The sequence below is a fragment of the Podarcis pityusensis genome (genome assembly GCF_964106645.2).
Source record: "Podarcis pityusensis genome assembly, chromosome: 1".
Taxonomy (NCBI): Eukaryota; Metazoa; Chordata; class Lepidosauria; order Squamata; family Lacertidae; genus Podarcis; species Podarcis pityusensis.
In genome coordinates this window covers 88,380,588-88,392,979 of record NC_138028.1, presented here as the reverse complement: position 1 = coordinate 88,392,979, position 12,392 = coordinate 88,380,588, and the positions used below count along the sequence as shown (strand labels likewise).

Below are 12,392 nucleotides of genomic sequence, written 5' to 3'. Positions count from 1 at the left end.
ACAGGACATTGCAATATAATAAAATCTGCTTCTAGTGCTGATGAAGTGGGTCCCTTGGGCAAATGCTATGTGAGGAAAATATTAGTTTCCTTATTCAAAGCATTGTAATGTTCGTAACTCTGATTCTACTTCTCATGCCTGAACCCTCAGTGGAAACATTCAGAATGAGAAAACATGTAATTATGCAGGGTGGATATCACACAGGGTGTTTGTGTCTGTATATATGTAAGGATGTAGAAGCTTCAATGGCTGGGGTATTCGACTGATAAAATATGAGAGACTGCAAATATTGCTTACCATTACAGGTTAAGCAAAACCCACTGATGGATAAAACACCTCATAGATGGCCGCTTTAAAATTATTATTATTATTATTATTATTATTATTATTATTATTATTATACCTCCCTATACCCAAAGGTCTCAGGGCCTGAAGTGCTGAGAGGAGTGTTGGAAGATAACCACACACTTAATGTGTTTTAAACACTCATTCACCAAATAATCATGTACAGAAAAGTATGTCCACTGAATAATGACCCAACAATAACTGAACCCCCCCCCCCAAAGATCCCATGCATCTCTCAGCTGTGGCAATGAAATGTCCCTTTTCTCATCTCTCATCAAGGGAGATTAAGCCTTTACCCACCAACAGACTCTCACCCTGTGGGGAATCAAGAGCTGCAACCCAGACAGCTGATGTTCACTACCTCACAGGGAGCAACCCAACCAGTCAAACAAATAAAAAACAGAACACCAATGCCCTAAGAACAACATTTTTTTTAATTTAAGACAAATCTTAGTAGAACTAATCTACACAAACCATCTGGCCAGCTACCTTCTCATTAAGATGTTTCTTACAGTCAGAACTTTTTCTCAAGTCTATTTGATTCTGATGCAGCCACAGCTTTTTGTGAACCTTCTGTGTTTCACTGATGCTGCTGTGGTTTGAGCTGGCGACGTGATAGCTACCCACTGCCAAGTTGTCAGCCGAGTGGCGGTGATCTTTTTGTGTGCTATCAACAGCTGCAGGTGTTCTGGCATTGTTTATAGAAGAGGAAAACCGCTCAGTTTTGGTGATGATCCACTGGCTGAGAGCCCTTTAGCATTCAGGCCTCTGCATAAGCAGTTGCCAAGCAAAGTACCTGTGGGACGGGAGGAGCAAGCAGAAGCTTAGGGCTTATCCACACTTCCCTTTCCTCCTCTCTTCCCAGGCACGGTCTGTAGTTTAAAGTTCTGTGTCTGAGCGGCCTTGTTTTCGCTCTGGAGCTTTCCCAGTGGAAACCTGCTCTTTTAAGCTCAATCAGAACAAATGGCAGTCAGTGGAAAACCTGAATGGACATTTGCTTCATTTCAGCTTAAAAGAGCAGGTTTTCATGGAAAAACCTTGGGGCAAAGAACCCAACAATAACACTCAGACTAAGTGTTAAGCACAAACCTTAACACAGACTAAGTGTTAAGCAGGGCAAAGGGTGGAGAAGCCCTCTGTTGCAAGCCATGGGTTTCCTACATGTTTCCCAGCCAACTCTAAGCCTCCCCACCGACCCACAGAAATGAGCCCATGGAGTTAACATATATATTAGTGTTTAGATATATGAAAAGGTATTTCGTCATATAAAATAATCAGTTAATCAAGATTTCTCTCTGTCTCTGCTGTTGTTTGTTGTACCACGGTTCCATGTAAGGTATGATTTGGCATTAATTAATTAGTTGGTGATAATGTACTTTGAACATTTATGAGGCACATTTCTGCCATAGGCACTCCAAGCAATTAGCAACATAGTAAACAATCTCTACTTGTGATAATAATTACTTTTAAACTGCCAGAGTAGTGCCAGATGACAGCTTTCCAGAAATGACTGAGATACCCTCTTTCTCCCTTCCAAATTAGTGTACTCAAAAAAGCAAACACACACAAAGCACACACACTAAAGTCTCTTCTCGATTTCCTGTAAAACGCAGTGCATGCTGGGAAGGGTGAGTTGTGCTCACTTAGTTACATCTCTTGTTATGCAGAACTTCAGCCACGTCCAACAAGAGTGTCTCCTTTACTCCAAAGGTTGAGTTTTGGAGACACAGTTAATGGCTCCTAGTAACCCACGTCTCAGAACAATGCCATTCTCTGTAGGCCCCTTTAATTGCTTTGTTTATATTTCAGGGACCCAAAAAGTCCTTATGCAAAACCAGATAGCGTCATGTGTCTTGTAAACTTTTAAATACGACGGTGTCTTTCTTTTTTAAAAACTTCCCTGAAAAGACTTAACAGGGGGACCTAGCTGTACTATCTCACAATACTGGGACATTTAATGAGCCGTGCTTTATTAGTCTGTTTTTCGGCAATTAAAAGATAAACCACAGGTTCCAAGTTAAGAAATTGTGGTGCAAATTATCAGAGTGGCGCCTCTGCTGTACATTTTCTCAAGGGAAGAAGGGCCTCAGGTCTGAAGTCTCAGAGCATCCCGCATGACTTAAAAACAAACAAAAAAACAATAACAATACATTGGCATGGCTCAGGGCTTTGGGCAGAATAGGGTTGATGGAGAAAGACGGAAAGAGGGAAGCTATTGGGCTTGCATAACCTGGCTTGATTGGAGTCAAAAGGGCAGCAAGGCTCATTGTGTGCAGTTTTCTCCAAAGTTTCCTCCCTCTCTTTTTTGTTTCCTGTAATTCTGAGGCCTGAATAGCTGCAGGCTTTGCAAATTCTCACTCAGCGAGACTTGAAATAACAAGGCCAACTCTTGATTCAAGCCAATAAGACCATGGCAGTACCCACATTTTACAGTTTGTACGATTAATAAAAGAGCACAATGGTGGGGAAGGAAAGCAAGCCCAAGTAGCCCTCTAGTAGCAAGCTTACCTCTCCGCTCAAGTGTTGTAGGAAAGACCAGCAGCCATCTTGAAGTATAAACTCCTTTCAGGAGACAGTAGCTCTTTTAGTGAACTCGACCTCTCTTTCATGTCCCCACTTTAATCCATGAAGAACTAATAGTGTGTCACACCACGTTAGGCTACCTGTTTCTGTTCCATGGGTTCCGTTCTGTGAGGAACAGTTGTTCCTCACGCCATTGATACAGGCACTTTCTGAGCACTTCTCCAATATCAGATGTGAGCTGCACCAAGTGGAAAATGCTTCAAATCACAGAGCAAAGTGAGGTAAGAACTTACCTTTTCACACAAATTGTCCCAGGCTTCAGTTGTAAACAGGGGAGGTGTGTGGCTATAATAATATATTGCTGTTTCTTTCCAGTTTGGTCCTTTGCAGGGCAGTGCTGGAATTAGTGGTATGATGCAAGTCCCAACTCAAAGATAAAGGGACCACTGACAATTAAGACAATTAAGTGAACGACTCTGGGGTTGCGGCGCTCATTTCACTTTACAGGTTGAGGGAGCTGGAGTTTGTCCACTTCTGCAGACAGTTTTTCTGGGTCATGTGGCCAGCATGACTAAGCTGCTTCTGGTGAAACCAGAGCAGCACACGGAAACGCCATTTACCTTCCCATAGTGGTACCTATTTATCTACTTGCACTTTGACATGCTTTTGAACTGCTAGGTTGGCAGGAGCTGCGACTGAAGAACTGGAGCTCACCCTGTTGCAAGGATTCGAACCGTGGACATTTTGATTGGCAAGCCCAAGCTGCACAGTGGTTTAACCCATAGCGCCACCCGCGTCCCTAAGGCCTAATTTAGCTATGCTTTAATCTCTCAGGTAGCACTACGATAATACGTGCACTGCACCTTCAAAAATTTCCCCATATGTAGAAATGTGGGTCAAAAGCAGAATGTCTCTAGCCCACATTGCTATTTGAATCCATGCTGAGGTTTCACATAAGCAAATTGGTATGTACATCCACAGTGGGGTGGGCATGGCAATCCTCCAATACATTTCAACAAGTTCATAAAATGGCCAGAATTCCAATTTCTGCATGTACCGGTGAAGACACACCACTGTTTTAATATGACAACTACTCTTTGAAAAACTATGTAGGCTGACCTCTGACTCCATTTCACATACCGTACATGCAATCATACACCCCAGATAAAAACAAGGGCAGATACAGTATATGATTGCTCTTGTACACTACACAAATTCACTTAATTCACCAGTGATTTGCTATCCTTTGCCTTCCACATCCCTTCTGTCCTAGCTGTTTATACTCACAAACAAGTTAGCAGTTAAGTGACTTAATCAGTCTGACCTGACTTTCAGTCTCCAGGGCAATCTACAGTTATGTGTCCTCTTTATCCAGCTGGTAGGTGAGCAGAGCCATATAAAGCCAGTCTTCATCCTCTCTGGCTTGCATGCTTCCCCAACCCCATGACTCTTACTTTATTTCATCAGAGACAAGAGATAGATTTTCTTCCTCTTGTGTGCCAAGGTCTCAGCAGCACCTGCTAATGCAAGTAACACCCCTGATGCCAAGGTCATGGAGACCTTGAAGGAAGCAGAGCAGGGATGTGAAACCTGTGGCCCTCCAGATGTAGCTGCCATCATAATCACCACTGGCCAAGCTTGCTGTGGCTGATGGGAGCTGCAGACAACATCTGAAGGGCACCATGTTGGAGAAGGCTGCTGTAGCCCCTTTCCAACTTTGAAGCTCAGAGAGCAAGGGGGCTGAGGTTCACCTGTGTGTCATATTGTGCTTTTGCAGTGCTCTGAGTGCCTTGGAAGCGGATAAATTCCAGATCTTCTCTCAAGCTTAGAGTTCGGTGGTGATCAGGAGACTGTCCATGACTTCACAGTGTGGTAGACAACAGCACGCTCCTCCCCCACCTGGTGGCCTCGTGACCTCAACCTTTAGAAGGTTATCAAGACTGAAATTTGTGGATCCTCAAAAATGGTCATAGGAATATACCTAATACTTAGTCAATAGAAGCAGAGTTTAATATAACCCCACCATCTGTTAATATTGCCCTCAGGGATGACTTAACAATTGGACATTCAAATCATTTCTCTTCAGTTTGTCCCTCCAGCTGTCAATTTCTGATTATAATTTTTTAATGCTGAGAGTATTTTGTGGAGAACTAGATGAGGTGAAGGGAGGTGCAGTCAGAACTGTGGAATCCTGAGCAGAACTGGTGGATTATACAGTAGGACAGCCACTTGTCCTATATTACAGAGGATAGGCTTCTATTTGAAGGCCTGTTTAATCCAAGTTCAGTTTAATAATAATGGTTGCTGACTTCATTCTTGGGTGGAGCAGTAAAACATCACTGGTTGACAATGCTAGGTGGCTATGGTGGTATTGTCCATGCATGGTCCTATACAAAGTGGCACACCACAAAAAGTATGGAATGAGCCAACAAGCAGCAACAGAGGTTTGCCCAACATCTTTATGGGGGAAGTTGTCGAAAGAGGCTGTGATGGGCTAAACTGGACATGGGTTTTCCATCTACTATTCACTTTGGGTCTCAAAAAGAGCATAGGATAAAGCAGTCGGGTTCAAGCTCTTGTGCTGATTCCTTGGCTTCATGCCAGGTTCTGAATTTAGCATTTGGTATCCTGGGGTCATCAGGGGTTAGCTAGCACAGCAACAGAAATAACAGGAAGGCAAAATGTCCTGGTCTGAACTCTCTCACATACACTTCTCTTGCAGGAGGACCAGCCAGGGCAATGTCAAATGTCAGAAGCCATAGCCTCCGTAGGTCAGACTTGCCTCATGCCTGTGGCTTGGTAGCACTGTAAAGGGATGGGTTCATGAAACAGTCTGTGTGAGAATGTCACTGAGTACAATGTAAATGTAAAACCTTAAGTGAGGAGTGGGGAACTTCTGGGCCTTCAGATGTTGCTAGAATACAGCTCCTATTGCCACTGGCTGTGGGGGGCTGCAGCTTGTGGGAGTTGGTGTCCAATATCTGCAAGGCCTCCGGCTCCCAGCCTGACCTTAGGATCTTGCCTGGGTTTATTGATATGCAGACATTTAACAGTGCTGGCAGTGACCACTTCAGAAACCACCATGTAGCCATCATGAGAGGGGGTGCAGTGCATGTGGGCAAATGTCCACCCCAAAAACAGTTTTGTTCACAGAGTGCTCAGCTGCAACAGAGGAAAAGGCTCTTGCAGTCTTTGTAGTTGTGTAGAATAGGGAATTTCAGCAACTCAAATGACAATGTGAAATTCCCTTTAAGTATTAAAAGTGTTGGATGTTTGTCCTCTGCTGCAGTATTTGCCTGTTCTAAGATCCCTAATTGGTAGGGCACTATAGCGCAATTTTCAGTCATGTTGCTTGTCTTAGTACCTGGCTGGAACTTAGGCTCAAGCCCAATGCACCCAAAATCACTGGACTACCTCATTTTCTGATAACAGGATTATGTCCAGTTCAGTAGCTCTGTTCTACCTCAGCTGTCAGAGGATGTATGTCTCTGAATACCAGTTGCTGGAAACCACAGGGAAGGAGAATGCTCTTGTGCTCAGGTACTACTTGAGGCCTCTCACAGGTATCTGGTTGGCCACTGTGAGAACAGGATGGTGGACTTGACAGACCTTCAATCTGACCCAGCAGGGCTCTTCTTCTGTTCTTACATTGGAGACAGTGATTTCCCTGTTTGTTTGCCTTTTAAAATTCCCTCCATTTATAAATGCCTTGCAATTTATTCAACATTGCTCAGTTGTTGTTGTTGTTGTTAAAAGAGAGACCCAGAAGTTGCTTTCTACCAAAGAACAGGCTGTTCCTACTTAGCTGCTCCCCCAGGTAATTGCTGAATGCTGCTTCCCCAATCAAATACCAGCAGGAAAATGGTTAAAGATTTCTCACAGAGGCTGGTCTGGCAAAGAATCGAAGAAGATTAGGCCTGTGTGTACAGTCCTAGTTGATTTTTTAAAAAATCTCTCCCCCCCACCCACTGTCTTCAAGGCCAGCACTTCTTTAGCTCAGGGTGTATTTGCAGCACTTAGACGGCTTGTCGTCACAGCATTACAAGGGCATGAAAAGCAGGGCCATCCAAAATCCCCTCTTCAGCACAATGCTAAGTGTACATGCTAACTCAGAAGTAAGCCCCCCTGATGGGCTACATCCCTGGTGTGCTTAGAAGTGTGGGGTGGTTTTTGGAGGTTTCTCATGGGGGAGGTTGTTGCTATTGGTTTTCTGTATTTTAGTTCTTGTGATTTATGTTGAAATTGTTCAGTTTGGTTGTGTATTTTTAAATATTTCATTTATTGTTTATGACTACTTTTGTTATGTTGTAGTTATGTATTTTCATGTTGTAAGCTGCCTTGAGCATGGTTTGAACTGTGGAAAGGTGGCACACAAATAAAATTATGCAGTTCTTTTTTGGGGGGGGGACGCAGGGGTACACATACCCCTAAACATTTTGTGAATTTTGTCAATTTACTGTATTTCCCCCGATTTGAACTATAAAATGATGATTTTCTTGAGTCAAAATGAGAGTACCCCTAAACATTTTTTTAAATGCCAACCTAGCAGTTCGAAAGCACGTCAAAGTGCAAGTAGATAAATAGGTACCACTCTAGCGGGAAGGTAAACAGCATTTCCGTGCGCTGCTCTGGTTCACCAGAAGCGGCTAAGTCATGCTGGCCACATGACCTGGAAGCTGTCTGCGGACAAACACTGGCCCTCTCGGCCTATAGAGCGAGGTGAGCGCGCAACCCCAGAGTCATCAGCGACTGGACCTAATGGTCAGGGCTACCTTTACCTTTATGTATGTGGAAGTGCAGCATAAAGGTACAGCAGGAATATATATATAACCTGATTCAGATTTTCAGTGTAGTGTACAATAAAATGATTATAAACAACAATAAAACACATAGAAAAACATTTTTACTGAGCTTGCAGGAAAATTGTGCATTTGAATTTTCTGTTTCCAAATCTAGAAACAAAACTAATATATATCACAGTCTCCCAAACCATTTTTTTATTCCTTAACAATTTGACAAAAGATTCAACTGGAGTAGATAACTGGGGTGTGGAGGAGGGGCAGATCAATCTGGAGCAAGACAGAGCCAGGCGCCATCCAGGGTCTGACTTATTTTTTCTTCTGTTGCAATGTCTGAGATATTTTATGGTTTCACAACTTGCAGGCTCTCAGCATGCCAACTACAGACACAGCAATAAGAAATAAGAAATTAGAAAATCTTAGAAAAGGGAACCACAAAATTGATGGACTAGATCTGCAATGAATTTGCAGAGGGATGGTATGATCACAGCGGGTTTTTATTGACTGATTTAGCAAGTTTGCTTGGCTACAATATAAATATGCAAACCTAATACAAACCCAGAACAAATTCAGATTCTCATAATTTGAATGTTCTAAACATTCCCAGTTATCGATGCTGTCAGATTGATGGATTTTAGTTAGTGGGTATTGCCTAAAATGTTGAATTTGAAAAGCTGATGTTGAACATTTAATTGCCTTAACGCTCACTGACACATGTAGGCTTACAAGTGGGCCATCTAATCTGCATGGTGAATGATTGTACAAAACAGGGTTGTGGTCAGTGGTGGCTGGTGCCCATTGAGACTAATAGGGTGGAAGGCAGGGTAGATGGAAGTAGTAGAGCCAGAGCCAATGACGGATAGAGGCAACAAATTCTGGGTTTTTCCCACTGAGATCCAGCTCCAAGGGCCTTCTGGTGGTTCCCTCATTGCGAGAAGTGAAGTTGCAGGGAACCAGGCAGAAAGCCATCTTTGTGGTGGCACCCAGCCTGTGGAACGCCCTCCTGTCAGACATCCAAGAGGTAAACAATTTTTATTTTATTCTATTTATTTATTTGTTGTTGTTGTTGTTGTTGTTGTTGTTGTTGTTGTTGTTGTTACACACACTTGAGAACCACTAAGTCTCTTTTGTGGTGCACAGCTTTGCCAGCTTGTCATTTCACACACTGTAGCTGGCACACTCTTTTGCACTAGCATATTATGGTATTTTTAACCAGCGAATGAACACACAGACATAGGCACTTTGCTTTTACATCATTGTGGGGGAAGCAATTGCCAATAAAACAAAAAAGGCCGGCAAAGAAGAGCCATTAGCAATGTTTAGCATGAGGGAAAGGAATGTGGGGGCTCAGGAGGTGATCCATAGGATGCGAATATGTGTGTTAACAGTCAAGCATGCAAGAGCGCCCCTCCCGATTTTAATCTGTGACCTGTCAGAGCAAATGGCACTATAAAGCATTTTATGCTGGTACGACATAAATCCATGCTGGTGATGACGGGGGACTTTCCACTTTGTTTTTTTGTTTTGTTTTTAAGTTGGCAAAATTCCTTAGGTGAGTGAACTGTTCTTTAAAGGAGAGTCCAATTTCTTTTTCTTGCAGAAGTGAAATGACATGCCAATAACACAAAACCCTACCTCTGTCATAACAAAGAGAAGTGCAGCTTCCTGGTTACGTGGGAGCAGCACAATTATGACAAAGGACACTCGCATGTTATAAAAGCATATCTACACGTGAAACAAGGGAGCTGGCCACCTTGACACCTCAGTCCCACACGTTCAGGGCTAGGGAAATACCTAATTTGGAGCTTTCACATCCAAGCCACACCATCCATAGCTAAGACTGCTAACCAAGCGTCAGGCTCACTAGACCAAAACCTGAATAGGCACATAACATGCCTTTCTGTCCATCCATTCTACCCCCCTACATTTGAGGAGAAACTTCATTTGGGCTGGAATCAGTGCTTACAGGTGTATGGGGTTAATTCTGGAGCAGCTTCCTGATCTCCAGTTTGTGCGTGCTAGCTGTAGTGAGTGACTCAGTAGCTAGGGAAAGACAACCTGCACGTGCCAAGAACATTCTCCTTTCCAACTAGCCTGCGGATTCGGAGAAAAAATAGTTCCACTGAATGAGTGATATTGCAGAGACAGATTCTGGAGTCTGATGCCAGCAAACAGCCCATCTGTTGGACAAATCGATTGAGTATTTTATTTGACTAGAATGGTAGTGATTACTCTCCATTTTTCATTCTCCAGCTCATCTGTGCACACCCTATTTCTCATGTTCTCAGGCTGAGCCCCAATCTGAAAATGAGCTGTGCTATGGCTTGCCTAGAACTCTCTCTTTATATCTCTCCCTGCCTCTCCCTCTCTGCCATATGTGTGAAAAGTATTGGATGGTTACAAGAAGCAAGGGTTGCATTTATTTATTTTTAAGTTCCCCTCCAGCTTCCTCCCTCTAAGATGCAATTCTAATCTTCTCTATTCACAACTATGACTCAGATGTTGTATTAGGAGGGTCTGTTGTGTGTATTATTAATGAGGCAGAAGTATTTTGTATTGATTGATTTGAAATCCAGATTTATGTAAGGGAAGAGAGAAGAGAATTGGGAAAGAAAAAAAGGGATGGAGGGAAGGCAGAAAAGAAGGAAAAGAAAGAAAACGTGAAGCTGTTGAGAATAAGATTCATCAGTGGAATTAATGGGAGTAAAAGGGTGCTGTGGGTTAAGATTCCATAGCCATTTATAGATGAATAATAGCTGTTTTCCTGTCAAAAATGTTTAGGGCATGGAGAATGGAACAGCCAAGTTAGGAGGGTTGTATTTCTCAACTTCAGATTAAATTAGAGCTGCTCCAAAACCACATTGCCTTAGAATCGACAGATACACTTGCTTCTTGGGAACACTCAGTGTGAGTCCTGGCAGAGGAAAACCTCTTTTGCTTTGTCCTCAAAAACAGCTGTGTGGGTTTCCTGGACCTTGAATGCATTGGCGACAGCGGCCCAGCTGGTACCAAGGATGGGAAGACCTGGAGTGTGGTAGAGGAGGATGCTTCCCCCCGCCTTACAAATAAATGTCTGGAGAGAAGGCATCTTTAGCTCACATAGGCATTTTCTGGTAAGTGTGCTTTCCATTGCTGCTGAACTGCTTCTCACATCTGCTATGCGGCATGTTTAGAAATATATATGCAAAATCCAGACTCTCCAAGTGTCCCTATTTTCCAGGAATGTCCCTGATTTAGAGGAGCTGCCACGGTTTCTGATTTGATCCTGGAATGTCCCACTTTTCCTTAGGATGTCCCTATTTTTATTGGAGAAATGTTGGAGGGTGTGGAGTTATCTGACCCCCGAGATGCCTGAAGGCGATCCTGTATAGGGAAGGGTTGTTGTTGTTGTTTAAAGTTTAATGTTTTATTATGTTTTTATATACAGTTGCACCTTGGATCCTGAGCGTCTTGCAAGACGAATGTTTTGGCTCCAGAACGCCACAAACCCAGAAATGAGTGATACGGTTTGTGGACATTGTTTGGAACCTGAACGTCCAACGGCACTTCCGTGGCTTCTGATTGGCTGCAGGAGCTTCCTGCAGCCAATCAGAAGCTGCATCTTGGTTTCTGAATGTTTTGGAAGTCCAACAGACTTCCGGAACAGATTCTGTTCAACTCCCAAGGTACGACTGTATGTTGGAAGCTGCCCAGATTGGCTAGGGAAACCCAGTAAGATGTATGGGGTATAAATAGTAAAATTGTGGAATGGGACGTTCCTATTTTCATTGGAGAAATGTTGGAGGGTATGAAAATCCTTTGTTGCACAAACCGGTGTGCTGGTTTCTCTTAATGCAGGGAATCCCTTTAAGGCTTGTGTTGCTACCCCATTGCCCAGGAAATGGTTTTTCTTATACTTCAGATGCCTTAGCTGTGGGCTGCTGAGCTCAGCACCCCCACACTTAGGACATTGGGATTTCCTCCTCACCTTCTCAGAGGGATCTGGGTTTGCAACAGCTATTATCTGCTTCAAAATCACTTGGTTAAAGGATTTTGCTTACACAGTATTGGAGATTTGGGCCAGCAAAAGTATAGGGCAAGGAGATAGCTGGAGTTTCAGCAGTGTAGGGGTGCCTCAGGTAGTCACCTCTATCTGTCCCTTGGGACTTTCCCTAGGTCACAACTTATCCCCAGGTCAGCTCTGCACATTCTTTGAGGACTTCTGCCAAGTAAGAATGTGTCCTTGAAGTGAGATAATGCCTTTTGCTTCTTTGGATGCAGAGAACTTTGTATAGAAACTTATTATTTTCACAGGACTGCAATATAGCCTGGAATGTAGCCTACTGTACAAAGATGAGAGTCACATCCATTACTCCCCTCCCCTTTGCTGATGGTTCTGCCCATGTCTGCATATGGTCCCATCTACCCCTGGCATGCGGCCTGCTCAATATTGCCAATGGTGGAATGTGTATCCTGCTATTCTAGTGGCCATGACTAGTGAAAATGCACCTATGCATTATATTTTAGTAATTTTTAAATAAATAAAAAAATAAATCGAATTTTAAATTTGTGCTAAAATGTTTTATTTTATTTAACTGCTATTGCATTATTATTATTATTATTATTATTATTATTATTATTATTATTTCTATTGACATTTATATAACACTCCTCATTGGAAGGCCACAGAGTTGTTTACAACATGCAACACAAATGTCATTACATAACCTAATATCTATAGAACAT

The 12,392-nt window shown here is 42.9% G+C and overlaps 1 long non-coding RNA gene and 1 pseudogene across 2 annotated transcripts in view; one reads left to right on the top strand and one right to left on the bottom strand.

Moving 5' to 3' along the window:
- LOC308479046 (intraflagellar transport protein 22 homolog pseudogene) overlaps positions 1-10,573 on the bottom strand; it is a 196,321-nt pseudogene extending 185,748 nt beyond the window's left edge. The window contains exon 1 of the transcript XR_013991535.1: positions 10,570-10,573. The product of XR_013991535.1 is annotated as an intraflagellar transport protein 22 homolog pseudogene (transcript). The remainder of the gene's footprint in view (positions 1-10,569) is intronic.
- Positions 8,252-12,149, top strand: LOC308479524. Its single transcript, XR_013987718.1, has 3 exons — positions 8,252-8,688; positions 10,623-10,780; positions 11,961-12,149. It is a non-coding gene; the product is annotated as an uncharacterized lncRNA (long non-coding RNA).
- The last annotated feature ends 243 nt before the right edge of the window (positions 12,150-12,392 follow it).